Source organism: Sphaerodactylus townsendi, linkage group LG05 (genome assembly GCF_021028975.2).
Source record: "Sphaerodactylus townsendi isolate TG3544 linkage group LG05, MPM_Stown_v2.3, whole genome shotgun sequence".
Taxonomy (NCBI): domain Eukaryota; kingdom Metazoa; phylum Chordata; class Lepidosauria; order Squamata; family Sphaerodactylidae; genus Sphaerodactylus; species Sphaerodactylus townsendi.
This window is the reverse complement of record NC_059429.1, coordinates 58059115-58080329: the sequence shown is the minus strand read 5'-3', so window position 1 is coordinate 58080329 and position 21215 is coordinate 58059115. Positions and strand designations below refer to the sequence as shown.

The 21215-nt window shown below is 42.5% G+C and overlaps 1 protein-coding gene across 1 annotated transcript in view; it reads right to left on the bottom strand.

Annotated features, from left to right (window-relative positions):
- WLS (Wnt ligand secretion mediator) overlaps positions 1–21215 on the bottom strand; it is a 109926-nt gene that overhangs the window by 23831 nt on the left and 64880 nt on the right.

Sequence of the window (21215 nt, the reverse complement as noted above, 5' to 3'; positions counted from 1 at the left end):
TGTACACACCATCACTGATTCTTGGGGTGGGGGTGGGGGGAGGTTGATGGGAACTGCAAAATGACTCCTGGTTACAGAGCCAAACAACATTGTGGGGCCTTGAGCATTTGGTCTTTGTGCCTATCAAAATAATTCAGTGACATGTTCCAAATGGGCTGATGGTTTCAGATGCTTCTTGCATGAAATGTACAGCCTCTGGTAGTAATGGGAATAAGGTGTACTGTGCTGGAAACTCAGGATAGTATTTTGGTTTCTCAGAATAGGCTATTGTTTGATGTTCAGGATCACGGGACTCATGGGATAGCTAAATGATTAGAGTAACTGAGACAAGACAAAAAGCAAGATGCGCAAAGTCTAACATTGCCTGTGACTTTTGACATCTACACCAGTGCTTCGTGTACTCTACCATAGTATAATCTTCCTTTCTTTAATCCTGTTCTATTGCTTTTTTGTGCCTTTGTGGTTCCAAAGCTGGGGTATACATACTACCATGGGTATGTGTTAGAGCGTTTGGGGGTACACAAGAAAAGCTACATAATGGGTTTGCTAATATGTGGGTACAATTTTAGGGAAATGGATTGCCAAAGGGTTCGCTAGTGAAAAAAGGTTGGGAACCACTGCTGTAGATCAACCCAATCATCCCATAAAGCATTTTGCACCTATTCATACTATTTTTTTAATTATTTGCATCATAAGCTTCCCCCCATTTTTGTTGTTTTTTCAGGGAGCTCTGGGTAATGCATATGAACTCTTCCCTCTCATGTTATGCTCATAATAGCCCTGCCAAGTTAAACTAAGAGTGACTGGCCCAAGGTAACACTTCTTTCTTGTTCCCCTAAATAAAAAGGCCACTGAATTTATAACCAAGCATCAGTGGTGCTGTCAAGCATCAAGACCCCCAGAACATTCTGTCTTTTGTGTGCTTCTTCTCCCATAATCTCTGAAGGCAGTCCTTCAGCCACCTGCTGAGATGTTTTAAATACCTTTTTGCTCTTGACAACTTGATAGGAAGCTACAAACACAGCATCTGATCTCCTGATAGAAGCCAGGTGCTGGATGAAGACACACAAAGCTCTTTGCACATCCAATCTTCTTTTTGAGGTGTGATGGACTGGTACAGAACAATGGGGGGGTATACCTACTAAGACATGTGGAATGCAGAATTCACCTTTTTTTGATAAATGTAGGATCTGGATAGAGAACACCACACACTTCTGGAAAATGCAGAGCCATTAGAGATAGACTGTACTCATAATTCTGAGAAGTCTCTGACAGAGAAGATGGCTGTAAAAACAACACCTTAAGCATAAGCTGTGTAAGTGCTTGGAGATCCACATGAGGTCTCCAGGAAGGAAAACGGGGAACTACTGGTGGGCTGGAAAGCACTGTTCCTCTGAAAAAATGATGGCCAGGTAGCATGAGAAAGGACTGCCCTTGACGAGAGGCAGAAATGAGCCCAGAGCTGCTACCTGTCTACAGAGTGTATTGTGACTGACCAGAAAACTGTGCTGTTCCAACACCAGGGTTGTCTGCTGACAATCTAGCTGGGCTTGCTTCCTTGAGTCTGATCTGATCAAGATGTCATCTAGGAAAGGGTGATGGTGAAGTCCCCTCTCTCTGAGGATCACAACACTCTGGGAGCAGCACAGAGGCCATATGCAAATGCTTGGAATTGAAAATAATCTTTGCCTACACTAAACTGAACAAAACATTGGTGCCCTTCAAACATGGGCATATGTAGATATGCCTCTGACAGGTCAATGGATGTTAGAAACTTGCCTGGTTGAAGAGACTCTGCTTCAGAGTGGAGCATTTCCATCTGAAAATGGCGCAGCTTTACAAAACAATTTATGAATTTTAGGTCCAAGATAGCTCTCTACTTGCCGTTCCGCTTGGGTACCATGAACTGAATGGAGTAAACACTGGTGCCCTACTGAGTGGCAGGTACAGGCTCTACAGCTTCTATTTCTATGAGATGGAGAACTGCCTCTAAATTCCTTGCCTTTTTGACTGGATCACTGGAGAGAGTGGAAAGGACGATTCTGTTTGGAGAAACAGACAGCAACTCTATAATGTAGCCTGAATTAACTATTTCCAGTGCCCATGAATCTACATTGGACAACCCCAACTGCGCTGGAAGTGGGATAACTTGTTCCCCACCAGGACAGGCCTAGCGTCATGCCTTTGAGTGACAGTTGTCCTGGTCAGAATGGTCATTCCCTTGCAACCTCTGGAAGGCAAAGCCTTTTTTAAATTGTTGACATCCCTGGTTCCAGGTGGAGCGCTTGAGTTCTCGCTTGAATCAGGATGAGGCCGACTGTGTACAAAAGGAAGTATTATAATTTGGCCTTTTGTTGAATTTATGTAAGGGTTTTGGCATGGGTCTGATTTTGCCCTTGGATTCCACTAGAATCTTGTTCGGTTTGTCCCCAAACAACTCATTGATCTGAAAAGCAAATTCAGTCACCATGGCCTTAGATTTCCAGGTCCTGAGTCATTAAAGCCTCCTGATGGCCACAGAAGAGGTCATTGCCCTGCCAGTAAAAATCAAGGCATGCAGAGTGGGGTCAGCAGGAAAGGAGGCCGCTTTTTAAGATTCAGTTTACTCCTGCCACCAGCCTGTGATGACCTGCAGAAATGAGCTCTGGCCACTATGGAGGCCATAGCAGATGCCTTGATTGTCCCTGCCATGGCTTCATGAGAGTGTTTGGAGAACTGTTCTGCCTCATGTATGTCCTCAATTTCAAATGGAAAATACCAAAAACGTCTTCCAAACCACATTTGCCAGACTCAAAGAGCATTAGAGTTCGAGGGACTGTCCAGTAATTCTTGTTTAAGAATAAAATAAGTATTAGAACATGTAATCAAAATCAGATTCCAGTTCTCATTCTCTCGTCTTCCTCCCACCATAAGAAACCACTTAATTAGAGTACTTATAAACTAAAATACACAAGCACTGCTTTTTTCATTCCATGTTCAACCCTTTGCAACAGCAACACCACACAAATGATGAGTAAAGACGCAGTTAAGTGCAGTTTGGCATTAGTTGAACACAGCACTTCTTCTGGCTCACTTTTACCCAGCATTTTGCAATTCTGTGAGGTAACTTGGTTTGCAGTTTTACAGAACTCTTTGTCCCTCCTTTCCCCCCACCCTGCCCCAACACTTGGTTCAGCATTCTTCCCTATTGAATGAGATCGAAGCCAACTAAGTGAGCCAAGTGGTGATGCTTGTCCAGTGTGAAATCCCTGATAAGAAACAAAATATACAATGGAATTCTGCCTGGAATGGAATTCTGCCCGATGGAATTCTGCCTGGAATGACACCATGGGTTCACAATTATGACAACGTATCTAAAATTACATCGACTTTGGCCAGGGCGAAGGCATTTTAAATCCTGAAAAGATTTAGGCCTCTTGATTATTCCTTTCAATTTCCTTTTGATTAATCTCCTCATATTTGAGAAGTTGCCCCTCTTGAAGATAAATGAGGCTGTGTTAGACTTTCCAAGCAATTCACTGCTCGTGTGTGTCATACCTATAATGGTATAAGTCACTTTTACTGAATGGTTTGATCTCTTCCTCTTCCCATGCCAGACCAGAACTTTGGCTGCGACCGACAAAAATGATTGCACTTTTCATATCTATGGGGGTGGGGTATTAAAATGTTAGAAACACTCCAAAAGCAGCTGTGGTTTTAAGAAATAGTTCACAACCCAATTGACACAGGCTTGGTTCACAGTTTCGCCTGGATAATGCACAGAGGAGCTTACAGTCAGAAAGAAAATCCAAGGAACGTTCAGAGCTCAGTACAATGATTAATAATTCTGTACTAACTCACTGAATTTTAATTGGAAGGGTGAGGAGAATATATACAATTAAAACCAAGGCTTGCACTGTGGCACAGATTATTATTATTATTATTATTATTATTATTATTATTATTATTATTATTTAAATTTAGTATACCGCCCTATCCCCAAAGGGCTCAGGGCGGTGTACAGATAAAACATCAGCTAAAAACATACATATAATTAAAACAGTCATATCTTAAAGCATCGCCCACACCCTTACGAAACCCTCCTAATGCGAAATAATGGGTCCTGATGGTATTAGGGCCCATGGGGGTAAAGAGGAGGGGGCAGGGGCACCCTCAGCGGCCGGTCTCTCCAAAGGCCCGGTGGAACAACTCAGTCTTACAGGCCCTGCGGAAATCCCCAAGGGCCCGCAGGGCCCGGACAGCTGGAGGGAGAGTGTTCCACCAGGCCGGCACCAGAGCCGTGAAGGCCCTGGCTCGAGTGGAGGCCAGCCGCATCATTGAGGGGCCGGGGACCTCTAGTAAATTGGCCTCTGCTGAGCTGAGATTTAGGAAGGATACATTTATCCTTTTTCAACTGGTGCCTCAGAAAAAAGCAACGGGAATCTGAAAAGCTATACACAATATGCCACGATAAGACCACCCGTTCAGTAATGTTTTCAATCACTGTTTGACAGGTTGGTGAAGAAAACAGTTGGGATCCTGACAATGCATTCAACACATCGCATCTTATTTATATAGGGCAATCACATTAACTCACTGTTGATTCTCATGCTAGGGACCAATTTTTCAATCCTACATTTGATTAAACTATTTACTAATGTGTCATACTAAACAAGCAGACAAAAAGGCCTTTGGGCTCAGTCACTAGGAACCAATCGTGACTGGAACTGATCATGGTGCACATAGGGAGATGAATTATTGGGGGGGGGGGAATACTTCCATTTTACTATACCACAAAAAGCTGATTTAATCCACCTTTCTCCAGAAATTGATTGGGGGGGGAGGGGGGAGACAGGACTCATCACTATCGCACAGCTGGATATCTACGCTTGAAATCCGATTAATCACTGTAATTATGTCATGTATTCAATTAGTGATGGCCTTCAAGAATAGCAGGAATTTATTCTGAATACTGATCTAGGGGCTGTGACTTACACTTACAATGATTTGCGGGTTTCAAGAAGCTGCCAATGATATTAGGTAAGTAGAGGCAAGTATACCAAAGACATCCACAACCAGCCGGAAAATTTTTAAGATCTCCAGCATCAGCTTTCAGGGTATCTGTCTGCTAGTTAGATCTGCCCCAAAAGTTACATTCAAGGCTGGTTTTACTTGCCTGACTGTGGGAACACTAACAGTGGCTATCAGTGTCACTTGTAAACAAGGCAGACAGAATTCTTGTGTTCTAATAACAGTCTGGACCTGGCTTTCCAAACATTACAACCACATGGACTACGACTCTAGATTTATTTCCAAGCTTGCCCTCTAGCAGCTTATCTTTGATATTTCAGGCAGTTTCTCCAAAATAATCCAAGGAGAGAGAAAGCTGCTTTTTCTTTTCTAAGCTCTGTTATAGTGATTCATAGCCTTTAGGCAATGGCTCTTGCATGAGGAGGTTTTCCCTGAAAAAACACTGGCCGGAATAGTTGCTTCCCAAACCTGTTTACAGTGTCTAGATCATCCCCAATGAAAGCAAAATGCTAGCCATTCCACACTCAGTTGCCAAGAGGATCTTGTAGACAGACTGCATGAGTAGCCATGGCTGACTCAGTCCCCTGCTCCACCTTTGTCCTAATCCTAAGGGTGATCCTGTGGCAGTTATGTGCTCCTCTCATCCTGCTGAATCCTGTTACCCAGAAGTCTGCTGTGCCTGGCAGGAAGCTAGCTTGTGCAGGCAGGTCCTAACCCCTTCCATTCTGCATTTTCTCAGTCACCCACCCACCCACCCAGCCCATCAAGCCACAGCAAGCCTCGCTAACTGAAGTCTTGCCTCAAGGCTCCTATTTTTGCACAAAAGCCAAAGAGCTAAATGAAACACTGGTGTTTCTGTGTTCAGACAGCTAAATATATTCATCACATTGGGGTTAAAATGTGCCTGGTAGCATCCTGTCCCTCACTTTTCACAGTCCTCATGGTATTTCAGATCAGGTATTGACCCTTGTTTCTCACCCCAACGGACTCTTTAGAGAAACAGAACTGCATGTTGTCCGCCCTGATCAAAACTCAAAGCCTAGTGACACCCCTGAGGTTAACTGCTCCCATGCTCCAAGATCATTCTGCTTTTCTGTCCAATTACCCTTTCCGTGCAGAGCTAGCACTACCAAATGAGCACATACAATGGACTTCTGCTTCATTAACCTAACCATCAGCAGGGTAGGAATAAACAAGCCAATTTCTCAGCCTCGTCACTAGCCTAGACCTCAAGCTTCTCTCACTCTTGTTTTGGAAGAGAAAAAAACACCCACTTTAGCAAAATGCTGAGTTGGCAAGTTGGAAGTCAGGTTTGGTTTTCAGGGGGTTTTATACCGTTATTTCATTTTATCACACCTTGTTTTTTATTTAAGAGGATATTTATCTCTTTGACTTTTGAGGAACCATACCAAAGGCTTACTTAATTTCAAAAGAAACAAAAGGCTCCCCTCATTTTGTGGAGTTTCTCTGGTAGATAAAGTGACTTGCCAAAGGTTACGGCGGCCATTTGTGCCAGAGCTGGCAATGGCATTCACGTATTTGACCTCATGCCTCAGTTGCTACATCACATTGCCTCTACTGGAAGTAACATACTTCTAATGTAGCAGCACAGTGGAAAGATGGGATAGCACTGCTAAGGTCACATCCTCCCTTTGCAAATGAAACTTGCAATGAATGGCCTGGGGTAATTCTTGGCCTACCCTCTCTAACAAGGTTACTGTCAGCAGAAACAAAACAAGGGAAAGGAGCCCAGGGAAGAAGGAAAATGTAAAATATAATTTAGTAAGGGTTGTCCCTCAGACTAAATACCAAACCAGGAACAGGCACTATTGCATACCATTTGCAACAGCCAATGCTGCAGTGTACAATGCAACACATAAAAGAAAACAGTAGTTAGAATTATCTAGCAAGCACACTTTTGCTATATTTGAGTCAGTAAAAAAATGGGAAGCATTTGCTAAAAGCAGCAAATACATCTGGGCCTTGTCCAAGTCTCTCTTTTGTTGATTTGAGATTAAACACACTTCCTGCTACTCCAGCCAGGCTATTAAATCTCTCACAATGCAGGTCTCAACAGTAGAGAGGATTCAATGCCATTCACAGAGAAGATGAGCTATAGAAAGAAAAACCTGTCTCTTTTGAAGTCGCAATTTTTCAATTTTACAGGATGTGATCAGCAGTCAACTACTCATAAAAAAGAATATTTGGACAGCAAATATTTACCTTTATACAACCATCAAATACACACCAGAAGAAGCGCTAAAGCAATTGTGGAAGGTGCATGTTACCGCTTTACTCAAGGAAGGCATTCCCGGCTTCCAAAAGAGTTACGATTTTATTGCAAGAAGGACCATTTTCTTTAGCAGGGGAAAATCCACTTCAATCCACTCTCATAATTGTTTGCAAGTGGATTTTGCTATTCCAATAGCTGCAAAGTGGATTGAAAGTGCATTATTCCGCATGTGCAGAGGGGGCCAATGACAAGGGATGTACTTTGCTAGATAAACTAGGCACAAGCTTAGCGACAGTAGGACAACCAGCACCTCAGAGGTTCGCTTCAGTCCCTTGGTCAGAGAACTGGTTCATGAGCCACTTTTTGGCATGCATGTCAAAGCTGCCTAGCCTTGCGCTGCCTGATCTCAAGTTCAGAAGTAGTTTTAGCAGTCTTAAAAAATATGCAGAAAAGTGATGAACAAGAACTGATGACAAACATCATAGTGGGGAGGACTTACTTTAAAGTTGCAATATAAATGTAAATGAATATCATATTTGCAGCCTCCAAGTACACATTATTTTTTAAAATGCACACAAGAAATTCTCATGACCCTCAAGTATCTGAATCTGAGTTTTCGACAATAACTAAAAAGAGAGAGAAGTAAATATCAATATTTGCCTAGAACCAATGGACTCCCCATCTGAGGCAACCAACAGCTTGCCCTGGAACATTAATTACAAAGCCTTGTGGAATATTTGCATCCCTCTCCATAACGTTTCCATATCAAAGAAGCAAAATTTGGGAACCTGATTTGTAACTGACAGACCTAGAAAACAGCTCTTGTGAGCTAGGCAGGGCTAAGGGAATTCTGAGGGAACTGCGACTAGCCCAGTGGTTCTCAACCTTCCTAATGCCGCGACCCTTTAATACAGTTCCTCATGTTGTAGTGACCTCCAACCCTAAAATTTATCCATTTTACAGATGGAGAACACTGATGCAGCGAGTCTTAGGCGACCCCTGTGAAAGGGTCCTTCGACCCCCCAAAGGGGTCCCGACCCCCAGGATGAGAACCACAAGGTCGCCCAGCAGGCTTCAGGTGTAGGAAAGGAGAAACAAATCCAGTTGACCAGATAAGAGTCCACCACTCATGTGAAGGAGTGGGGACTCAACCCTTGTTCTCAAGATTAGAGACCACTGCTCTTAACTACCAGAAGGAGCCTCCATGTATGTCAAGCTAAGGTAAGGTAGAACTACTTGTATCTTAGATGTGCCAGCAAAAGCAGTGTTTTCTCATTACTGGAAGAATAAATCTGGCAAACCATTAATAAATATAAAACTCCTGTTTCCATTAGGATGAGTGGACACAGAATATTGTTTATAAGACAATGCCTGGAACCATATTCTGCAAAGAGTTCATCACACTTTTCTGAAAATTAACTATTCCTTCTTCTCAATAGGCATGTTATACTATGTTTATTTACTTTAAAGACACAAGAAGAGTTTGGAAAAGATTCCCGCTCCCAAGTATTAATTTATTGAATGGATACAGCATAACAGTTGTACAGGTAAGTGGTAATTTAAATGTCTTTGGATCCAGCCAAAACTCTTTGCCACATTAAGAAACTCTTTCAGCTAACCCACTTGTGATCCCCTCTATTTGTTCACACCTTGCAAAAGGTGGGTACAGGAGTATCAAAGGGGAAGTCACAAATCTTCCAGCCAAGATCCTGAAAGGATGGACAATCATGGAGTATATCCTTGCCAAACACGGGAGGGGGGGGGAGGATACAGAACAATCCGGCTAACCTAGACCCTTATATATGAGAGTCAGGGATTTGGAAAGAAAACGCCAACAATGGGAATAGATTCCACTTGTAAAAGATTCGCAGGGGCCTCAACATACATTACCTCCAGCTAGGCATAGAAACCGTGCCTTGCAACTCAGGAACCACACAGGTTGCACCCATTTCACTGGGTTTGGGGGTCCCTGGAGGCACTTTCCCCACTCTTGAGTAAGGAATACAGGAAAAGCTGCAGGGGAGCATTAACACTCTCAGCTGGGAGGGAGGAACGAGGGAGCAGCAGGCTGGACAAAGCGTCAAGGACGAGAAGCCGCCTGCCCACCAGACTCAACAAAGGAGGCCAGGTAAGCGAGTCCAGCTAAAGACTTCGACAGAGAAAAACACAGAACAAAAGACCGACCAGCAGCAAAACTCTAAGGCAAAGAAAGAAAGAAAGAAAGAAAGAAAGAAAGAAAGAAAGAAAGAAAGAAAGAAAGAAAGAAAAGCCCGCCTTCTTTCTTCCTAGCCAGCTCTCAAGCCCTTCGCCACTCTTAGGACGCGCAATGCAATGAGACACAAGACACAACGACGCCTCCCTGGGCTGCAGCGGCTCGAGCCCCCCAGGGTTTCTTGTTTAAATTGTTGAAGGAGATTTGTTTCCTCCCGCAACTGAGGAGAAAGCAGAGAGACGGGAGGAAGGGCTGAAGTCAGGAAGAGCAACCAACTTTGCTGCCCAAAGTTTTCTTTGCAACCCGCGTCGCCATAAGCTTTGAGGAAGTTCGGCTCTCCCGGTCGCCCTCTCTCTTGAAGTCGAGAGTAGGAAACCGAGGCCTAAAGCTTTTTTCCTGCCCCCGCTTTGATCTAGGAGTGCGGTGGGCGCCAAGAGGCCCGCGGCGACGGGCTTCCCTTACGCACCATTATCGGGACTCAATTAGATCATCGAAAAAAAGCCAAACAACAAGGGGGGAAAGAGAAGCGAGGAGGAGGAAGTCCACGTCCCTGCGTCTCGAACTTTCTACTGATCAGTCCTCCCACCAGGAAGGCGATGACTCTGGAAAACCAGCAAGATCCCCCCCCCCCAACCTAATGCAGAGCTTTCTCGTAAAGCTCATGTTCTCGATTATTGCCCCAGCCATTTTCCAGAAGGCTGGGTTTCTTCCCCCCCCCCTTCCACTCCCAACGGCGGGCTGCAAAATCCTGCAGGAGGCGGCAGCACTGGACGCCTGCGCAAGCCCCGGTCTGGTTCCCCCTCTACCGCTGGGAGCTGTGATTGGGGCTGGCGCTCGGCTGGCTGCGGCTGCTTTGCGGTGCGCAGGAGTGCGGATCAGCATGACGCCCGCCCCGCCCCTCTCTCCTCCTGCTCATTCAGTTGCAGCAATTGGTGCCAGTCCCCACGCAGCCGCGGGGGGAAGGGCGTGAGACGCTTCTTGCTTGTTTTAATTCGCTGGGAGGGCGAGCCAGCAAGCCCGTAAGGCCTTTCCCAGCGCTGAGGAGAGCCTTTCGCGTTCCTACCGACTCCGCCGGGTTCGCCGGGAATTAAAGGCAGGTCTGAGTAACAAAGTTCCAATTAAAATTACGCTACTGAGAAAAGCAGCCTTCTTTTCCTCTCCAACTACAGTCTCTAAATAAGATTATTTCCATTCTGACTGATGAAGACCTTCTGCTTAGCTGAGTGAGAAGCTTACTCACACGAAACACTGGAAAAAGGGGCTCACAAAAGCTCCTGCCGCAATACGTCTGTTACCCTTCAGATCATCACCACAAGATCGATTTTTATTTTTAAATCAAGAGAAAGCAGGGGGCGGGCGGGGATGTTAGCTATATTACTATACTTATACTTATACCAGCACACAGTCTCACCAACATCTGTCTCCAAAATTAGGAGCTTCACCCAAAATTACTTTCACAAACATTGCAAATCATACTGTCTCCAGCAACTGTTTCTCTGGCCCACTCTACATTATGAAATGGTCTTAAATTCAGATTATCAGGTGCCTAAATTTAAGATAGGTCATAGTGACATTTCCAAACTCTGAACAAACCCAAAGATAAGGAGATCAAACGCTGTAACATTTTTGTTCAGCTGCATAAAACAGGTTAGTCATGTTGACATTTTAATATGAAAGAAAGGCCAAGACTTAATAACTAGCTTTGTAATCCCACTAGCGTATTATTCTTTGCTTCTGGATTTTTGGTTTCTTGTTTGACTTGACTTGCAAACGTTTTAGGTCAGGTCTGTTTTCTTCATTCAACATAGTTACCCTGGGATGATTGTTATGCCCCTCTTCAGAACATTTCATTTTCCACAGCTGTTTCTAATACCTCTGATAATTTGACTTTTTTTCTTTGTCATGCACTGGAATTTGACTGGCTTTTGCAATCGTGATTTATTGAGAAGGACATCAAGACTCCTCCCTCTATAAAGAATAGGACTTAGTAATCAGTTGCAAACTCCCATTTGCCCAGTCAGTGCCCTGGCTCTCTTGGTGGAGCAACCTAATCTTGAATAGATTTCAAGTTCATTAGCAATTCCTCACAAGTATGTATGCATAAACCTTCATCTTATAAAGAAACCCTGGGCTAATGGAGGCAAAAACTGAAGTAGGATTTTCTTTTTGAACAGATATGAGTGATTAAACTGTAGGATGTACCCCAGATGTGTATGGGGTCCATATGGTGCCTGGAGACAAAAACCGCTCTGGGCATGCCCCTGCCAGCACAGCATGGCATTGCGCCCCGTGAGCTGATGAGCCCCACCCCCAGCCAGGGATGTAGGTATATATGGTTGAGGCCATGCTCCCCAAGCCCCGCCTCCGGCCTCAGTGCTTATAAAAGCAGCTCTCTGAGGCCAGGGACGGCAGACTCCTGTGCCCCACCTGCCCCCCCCCAACTGGCTGGGCTCCTAGCCAGCTGTTGGTGTAGCTAGGGAAAATGGAGCAAAATGGTGCAAAATCTGAGTTTTGCGGGGAGCCCCCCCATGGGCGGCCACTGTGATGCTGGAATCCACCCCCAAACAGCATCATTTTCAGTGGTGTTTAAACTAGGGAACCCAGATTCTCCTTTTAAATCCACCTTAAAGGGAGAATCTGGGATCCCAAGTTAAAACAAAATTTTAAGTGATGCTGTTTTGGTTGGAGTATCCCCCACCCTGAAACAGCATAACTTTCAATGTTTAAACTGGGGACCTCAGATTCTCCCTTTAAATCCATGCCGAAGGCGGTGGATTTAAAAGGAGGTGCCTGCTGTCAGGGGTGCAATTGTTAAGCTAGCAGCACGAAAATTTCAGGGTATCTTTAGGAGACTCTCCTGATGATACCAACCAGGTTTGGTGAAGTTTGGTTCAGAGGGTCCAAAGTTATGGACCCTCAAAGGTGTAGCCCCCATCTCCTATTAGCTCCCTTTGGAAACAATGGGGGATGGGGCACCCCCTTTGGGACTCCATAACTTTGGGCCCCCTGAACTAAACCTCACCAAACTTGGGTGGTATCATCAGGAGAGTCTCCCAAAAATCCCTGAAAATTTGGTGCTGCTATTGGCCATGCTGGCAGGGGCTGATAGGATTTGTAGTCCATGAACATCTGGAGAGTTGCAGGTTACAGATCCCTGGCCTAGCACTTCGTTTGAAAACTGGGCTATATGTAACATTTTTGTTTAATTCTCCTGGCCTCTTTTGAGAGTTTCTGCCTAAACGTCATCACATAGAAAAGAGGAGTCACTAATGCCAAATAAAAATGCCAAGCAAAAAAATTCACAATACTTAGTTTGATACAAAAAACTTAAGCACATTTTCACAATGAAGTTGACAACTGACTCAAAAAGAGAAGCCCTTCTGCCTTAAGTAAAAGAAATAAGAGGGTGAACTTTTTTTTTTTGCAGCAGATAACTATTATCACTTGTTCATTGGTCCCTGCCAATGTATTTTTTGATGACCCCCATCCTTCTTCCCTAAAGCCTTTCTTTTCCTCCTTGGAAAAGGAGGCATAACTTGTGATTGTAGGGAGCATCCATTCAGAAACAGCTACTTCTGCTGTAGGAGGCTGCTTGGCTTGGAAACTTCTGGCATTCTTGATTGGCCCCTGCCCCTGTAGCAGCTATATTGTAAAAAATTCCTACAATTCCCACGGGCTCAACAAGGTACTATACCCTTATACTAATGTTTGCACATCAAAATTGCTATTAAACACACATGAGGGCAAGACTAGTTTAAAAAGGGGTATCAATTCTATCTCATCTATCTATATATATAAAAAGCTAACACTGACTTTGTTAGTCATGCCCTAACGCCGAAACGGCTGGACGGATCGCCCCAAATTTTCACATGACGTCTCTCCCTGTTGCGGGCAGGTAATCAGACCTTCAGATTGCCAAAAGTCCATACCTGAGCCAGGTAAAACGTCTTTTTCCTGGTGCACCAGGCCATGAAGCTGGCTCTGTTTAACTGTCACCCTTCGAATGTTCGTGCAGCCTGTCTGTCTGGCCTGAGGGCTTGGTATGAGGGCTTAGAATGTTCGTGCAGATGAGCAGAGATGAGCAGTGAAAACAGTAAATAGGTAATACTGTTAGGTAATACGAGTGGAAGTGAAACACATACACACTTTTCTGTGTGAGACATCAAGTGGGGTTCCCCCCCTCACACACAGGTAACTTTCACTCTCTGTGCCTCACCCACTGCTACCACACAATACACATCCAGCTCATCCTCACACACCTCATTCTGCCCTCCCTCACATCCAACCACCACTTACCCACTTCCTCACCCATATTCGCCACAGCTCTCTTTTACTAAGAGCAAGCTGGAGTTTGCCTTTTTCTTGTAAGAAAATCCATGGGGTGAGGGCGAACCAACACTACTAGCTCCGCTTCTTTTGCACATGGCCCTTTAACAACCCAGGGAGCTGGCCTCGATCTGAACGCCTCACCACCCTGCCTCTGCTGCCTGACTGGGATAGCCTCCTTGCCCCAGTTCTGCCTTACCCAAGCCAGGACTGCGCGGTTCAACCAGCCTCATGGACAGCGGGATTCACACTCTGGACAGTTCCATTGTGGAAGGGTTACCTTATACTAAAAAAACAAGACAGCACCATATAACTATGTGCATTGAAAAGGGAAAGAGGGGTTCCATTTGGCCACCTCAAAAGGCTATGCTGGGGATCATTGGACCTGCATGGACATCTGTGTGGGTTGCGGACTGTGATGAGAAGGACAATTGCCACAGCAATGCGTGGCCGGGCCCCACTAGTATTGATAACAATTTGTAAATGCCTTTCTCCCTTTACCATGTACTTTTCCCCAGTTATTCAAATAACTGCCCTGTTCTTTGCACCTTAGTAACTGTTCAGGGAAATTGTCAGCACAATATTTTGAGCAAAACAGGGCTAAATTCTGCATCAAAGGTGACATCTGTTGTGTATACAACGGGATAAACAGGGACTTCCAAATTTAGGAAGTGGAATCCAGAGAACATGCTCAACTACAGAATTGGGTGGGAGTCACACATTTGCCTCCCAGAATGTTATATGTCATGAATTAGGCTACATGCAAATATTAGAATTACATCTACAAATTTTTGGTGAGAAATACTCTGTTTACATTCAGCAATAGTGTTTGAAATCTGATAAGGGAAATGAAAGAATAATAGTATTGTATCCTGTCATAAGTTTTTGTCAACTTCAAGTACAACTTCAATTCAAAATTAGTCAAATTCATCAAGGATACATCTCTTGTCCAGTATATCAGACATTTCACCAAATCTGAATCCCCCAGCTTAAAGGGTAACATAAAGGTCTCATAGTCAGATTTAGGGGGCAAATAGCAGATAATAGTTGATACATTATTACGGTCTCTATCACCATTCATTAAAGCTGCACAAACGGCATTGGCAAAAAATGTGAGGATTTATATATGCTTAGGGGAATTCCTCAGGTACACAAAAATTACTTTGTAAATTATCCAAAAGGAAAAGATGCACACACTGCAACATGACTAGATGAGGAATAATTTAAACAGAATCTTGCGGGGAAGGAGGAAATCTCAATATGACCGGACAGGATTGCTCATTTCCTCTCATCCATACTTGTTCATAGCTCCACCACCTCTCCAATTTGCAAGATTCCCAGTCTGAACATCAAACTGGTTACTGTTGGAGATTGTGCTATATTGACCTTTAGTATGATCCAGCAAACCAGCTCTTGTTACATGAAATATGCTTGGGTTTTTTGATGATTAATTTCACAGTTGCCTTTAGAAACAATGGAATTTATCTCAGTCATTAAATGGGTGGGTTCTCGTGATGCTATTATTAGCTCCCTAAGCAAATAGTTTTCAGAGCAGCTTAAGAATATGTTTCCACTTATAAGGTTTCCTGTAGCAGGAGCTACAGTGAAGTCCTATATGTCCACCTAAACTTGCTGAACCTCCTAAAAGATAAATAAGATCATATCCAAACAGACAATTGGTTGCTGGTAGTAAATCTTATTACACCAATCAGCCAACTTTCAAAAATCCCAAAGAAGTATGGTTTCCAGACCTTCAACTTTAAAGAGGCACCTAGAAAACATGGAGTTGCTGTGCCACCTGTCTCTTTGCCACCCTCCTCTAGCACCTGCTGTGTGGATGTGAAAGGTCAGTGTTTTGCTTTATTAGAGAAGAAAGGGACCAAAGGGCACAACAGCTTCTTCTGTGCCCTACGTCTTTTTAAAGGATGGGTGCCATTCTTACAGAAGCACAATTTCATAAGTGAATATGATACAAGCTGCACATCTGTTCTTGACGTTCTCTACCTGCTGTCTTCACTACCCAACCAACAGTGAAATTAAAAGAATATACTGTAAACAATAATCCAAGGCCCGTTCAAAACTCATTACTTTATAACTTAAGAAACAAACAAAAACTGAGCAGCTTGAATGGAATACTGAGGCAAGTAGAGAAATACACAAAGCAGCCTGAAACCAGCCATATGGGCTTCTAGCCTAGGTGCTTGACTTCATGAAGGCTGATAATTGGAGAGCTAGTGTGGGGTAGGGCTTATGGGAGCAAGCTATGCAGGTCTACTCAGAGGTAACTCATATTTAAATCATGTGGGTCTTACTCTTGAGAAAGTGTTCTTAGTCTATGAGATTGAGGCATTTGTCAGGTCATGTCCAGTTCAAAGGTTACTTCTGCAACAAACTCGATAGCTTCAGACACTCTTCTCTCAACCTTCCTCTGCAAAATGGAGATAGTGATATTTACCTTATTTAAAGAGTTGCTGTAAGTCTTACAATACAACATATGGGAAGTATTCTGCGGACATTTGAAAAGATTAAGGAACTATTCTTTAATTTTTATTATTATTGAATCCAATGATAAAGCTGAAATAAACCTTATCTCTTAAAATCTTTTCATGAAACACAACACAAAAATAATTACAATTTAATCTTGCTGCTGTCTTCCTTTAAAAGCCCTGATACAGTAAAACATATGGAAATGAGCTTTCAGACTCCTCCACCTTTTCAGGATTGATATCTTTCATTAAAAAAACAGCACCTCAGGGAATGCAGATGAGCAAGTATTATAAGATTTCACAGTGCGTGGAGAGAGTTGCTTGGGAAGGTGCAGTCAACTGAAATGCCTTTCTCTGCTGACAGAAATAAATGCCCTGGGAAGAAAGAAGTGGTCTGAAAGGATAATGATGTGAACACCCCCTGCTGCTAAGAATATGAACAATCCATTCCACAGCTTTGTGCATTTTATTCCATCCCTGCTGCAGATAGGAATTTTGCTCTCTGCCTCTCCTAGCAGATTCCTTTGATGTTTATCTCCCCCTCACCTCAATGAAACTGCAGTTATCTCACTCCCATGCACCAAATACACAGACATGTTAGATTATGGTGTCACTGCTTCAGCTGAGCCCAACCAAATGGAAATGCAATCACAAACCAAAGTAACAGCAGCCTGTGTTAAGGGCAGTGGCATTCTTCTACGTATGCATTATCTCTTCCCATGATGCCAAGATCAGTTTTCACCATGAGTAAAAGCTCTTACCAAAGGGGAAATCAGGTTTATTTTATACATTCACTGTTAGATAATTCTGGATGGATATCAATATGAAGTCCATAGGATAATACAACAGGAGTCCAGTGGCTAAGGACCAATAACATTTATTTCAGCATAAACTTTCACAAGTCAGAGTTCATTTCAGCAGCAGCAGCAGCTAGTAAAGCAAGTTCTAGAATGAATTGTGTTAGTCTTTATGTTGATGTAGCGGTGAAGAGCAGTGGACTCTAATCTGGAGAATCAGGTTCAATTTCCCAGGCTTCCACATGAAACCTTCTGGGTGACTTTGGGCCAATCACAGTTCCGCCAGAACTCAGTCCACACAGGCAGGAAATGGCAAACCACCTCTGAACATTTCTTGCCTTGAAAATCCTATGGGATCACCATAAGTCATGACAACACTTTACGCACACAATCTTTAAGGTGCCACTGGACTTTTTAATTTACTGCTCCTCAGACAGAAACAATCTGCAATTATGTTTAATGAGTGTGGTCATCTGCAATTATTGGACATGCTGACACTGAATTCTAATTATCTTTGGGCTAATTGTAACCTATGATTTTTTTTTTCTAAAAATGCATAATACTCTGCTATGATAAACCTATGCTGATTAACTTTGCCAGCAAAAGAACGTATCCTTTTGTGATTCTGAAGAAAGGACTTTCCTTTGCATTCTGTTGCTTAAGCTGTTGCTGCATTTACTAATTTTGTTTATTCCATTGCTGGTTCTTTAGTTTTGTAATGCATTTTCTAGTTTCAAATTTTGTTTTTATTATTTTAATTAGAATGTAAAGTTGTTCTGAATGTTGTGTTTGTGAGTTGCTTTGTAGACACCGGAATGTGGGAAAGTGACGTAACAGACTTGAAATAAACAAACCACAAATAAGTTTGGAAGATATACTAGATTACCTGTAGATCAGGGCTGAATAGTCAGCAGATAGAGACTGCTTGATGTCTTTTTATTAAAGCGTTATTTTATATGAACATGTGTCGAGAAAGGTCAGCCATCACATTTAGTATTAGCAATGGCGAGCCACATCTGGAGTTTCTCTATCTTTTAGGTTTTCAGATAGTTTCAAGTTAGATGCATTTATTGATTTTTCAGTCCTGTTAACAAGAAGTTCATGATTTTGTAGCCTCTGCTGGGAACAGGCATTTGCAGATTTGTGAAACAGAAGATAAAAGAAGATACTTTGCTCCTTCTCTCACTTTTCCAGTGATAAATCTATCACTCTCAGAGAGTGATAAGAGAAGCATGAGACATTTCAGCAGGTTATTCAATGGTATTTCCATGTCTACCTTTTAAAAAGCCACCGGAAAGGGAACAACCAGGCAATTCCTGAATCATGAGTCTTCAAATAAAAATGTTACATAATTTTGCAAAGTGGATATGAAAAAAATATCATTTGGATATTTCAATTTTTGAAGCCAGGTGTGTATTGAAGGCAGAAACCAAAATTTAGATTTGCAAATCAAGATATTTGGGTAGTATGGACGTGGGCCTCTTTGGTTGTCTCCCATCCAAAATGAATTATTTTATCTATAATAAATAATTTGCTAAATAAATAAATCCTAATCTCCTATAAGAATTAGGCACACTTTAACAATTCTTAGCTCTACAAGTAAAAGTGGCAAAAGATCATTCACATTAATGAAAATATGTACCAGATCCTATATTACTGTTACACATTTGAATGAATTCTGAGGGACTCTTGGGATATTCATCACTATCACTAACTTTGTAGGAACACTAACTCAAAATGGGAGATTTGCAAAGCAGCTGGTCAATTATCTACGCCCTTACATAATACAAAGAAATCTGGTCAATCAGTAGGATATAAGCATTTTAAAGTCACTAAAGTCCCTTTCTGGGGAGTCAACCTGTTGGTATTTGCAAATGTCTGCCCCGCTCAATCATAAAAGGCTTAACTGTTTGTATGTAAAAACAGGATGCTGAGGTGATATTGTAATGAGCTGACATTAATTACCTATTGGTCAGTCACATAGCCATTGCTTACATGTTAGTGAGCACGAACATCAGAAGGTATAAAGTTAACTTGTTTTCTTTGTTTCAGCGGAGAAGACCACATGGACAGAGAGAAGTAGGAAGAAAGAGCAAGATGTAATCTTAAGTGTACAGTTAGTACTGTAAATATGTAACAGAGCAGTACACCAGTTATTTGTTTTATTCCATGTAACCCTACTCCTTTTACAGTAAACATTTATATAAAGCAACTGAAAGTATCTCTAACAAAAGTTAGAACAAAAGTAGGAACAAAATCCACCAGACCATGGCCACACAGCCCGGAAAACCCACCAGAACCAGTTTCTCTAGCTCTCTTCTTTCCCTCTGGATGCTGCTTCTGCATCTCTGCTAATAAGTATCTCTTTTAATTGAATACTTTTCACAACCTCATTAAAGAACATGGGACTTGCTTCTGAGGAGAGCGGCTTATAGTTGCTCCATCAGTTTCTCTAGTGCTGGATTCCAGACTGGCTGCAAAGGATTGGAGAGGGGGTAGGATTTCTGAAAGTAAAACTTGAAACCAGTTTCTTACACAGCCCTTGTCACAGTGGAATTAGGCACCCTCTAAAGTGCCTGAAATTGTCATCTTTGAACTCATCTGAGTCTGTAACTGGCAAAGGGAAAACATAAACCATTTAATATAACAAGAATTGGGGTTGAAGCCAGAATTATTGGTTTTATTGTTTGGTCTTGATTCTGCATACACTGAAAAAGGTTCGTGTAGTAGTAGTAGTAGTGATTGTCATCCAAAATGCTTTATAGAACACAGGCAATAACTCCAGAGAGGTAGCTGTGGTAGTGTATTGCAGAACAATAAAACAGAAATCACATGGCTTAGATTATAACCAAAGAATTGTTTTAATGCTTGCAAAAGTCAAGCCTAAGAAAAATATAGTCCCACAGCAATTCTCTCACAAGTTGGTAAAATTAATAGTTTCTTTTTTTCCTTCTATCTCCTTCATCCAAGCAAAGGTTGTTGACATGAGTAAGTTTTATACATTTGTTCTATGTCAAGGAGTTTGACTCAGCTTGGATGAGTGCTGCAGGTGATAGACTAGGTGTTATAGCCAGGCCAAAACAGAGCAGGGGCCAATGGGACCAATTGGTACTGGTCTGTGATTTTGAGGGGGGCTACACCAAGAAAGCTAAAGGGGCATCTTATAGCACTAAATTTTAAAAGATTAATTCAGATAAAATATAAACAAATTAAATACAGGTAACAGAAAACAACTTTGTGCAAAATTTAAGTGACAATTCAAGGAAAACAAAGGGTACAAAAACATTTTGATGAGATGTTTGGTGCAGGTACACTGGAAGCTAGGGACAATGCTGATTTGCCTCAGCTGCCGCCATAGTTTTACAGATAAATGTCTTGTGGAATTGTAACTCATTCCAACTCTCTTCTATTTCTAACAGACAAGAGAAGATGGGCCCCTAGGGCTTAGACTATTTGCTATGTGGGGTCTCCCACTCTCTCCCCACCCCACTCATCATGTGAGCAAGGTGCCAGTAATGGTTGCTTAAAGCCTCTTATCCCTAAGAACAATTTATTATTATTAAAATATCTCATCAGTTTAGGAAATTTTTGTGAGTTCTTGGTCACGCTGTTCTTTCAGCTGTTGTACTATTTGAAGCACCATTATCATAATTTCTTTCTGGCATATTGCCATGGCGCTGTGCAACAGCATAGCAAAACTAACGTAAACATGGCCTCCAGGCTCGCTATGCATGTAAACTGCGATTGTGACGTAAATGGGTGATGTACAATCCTAGTGTTGCCACTATCAACTAGTTTTTCCCCAATTGTTGTGACAATCAGTGAGACCATGGCACTGAGCTTGCCACAAATTATGTTTGCATCTATGCAATTGATCTATTAGCCGTGCTCTTTCATCAATGATCTTTTCACTAAGTAATTTAAGTGCATGTGTAAAAAAAAGAACACTTGTGCTAAATAATTGGTCCCGGGCAGAACCTGAGTGTGAATCCACGCCTGTCAATAGGTAAGACTCAAAACCTGAACCAAATAGTAAATTAATGTATGTGCTAGTCAAAATTGGTGTGCCAGATAATTTCACTACTCACCAGGGGCCTTGGTGCTCAAGAAACCAAACTCAAAGAATGCTGAAAATTATTTCAGGATGAATG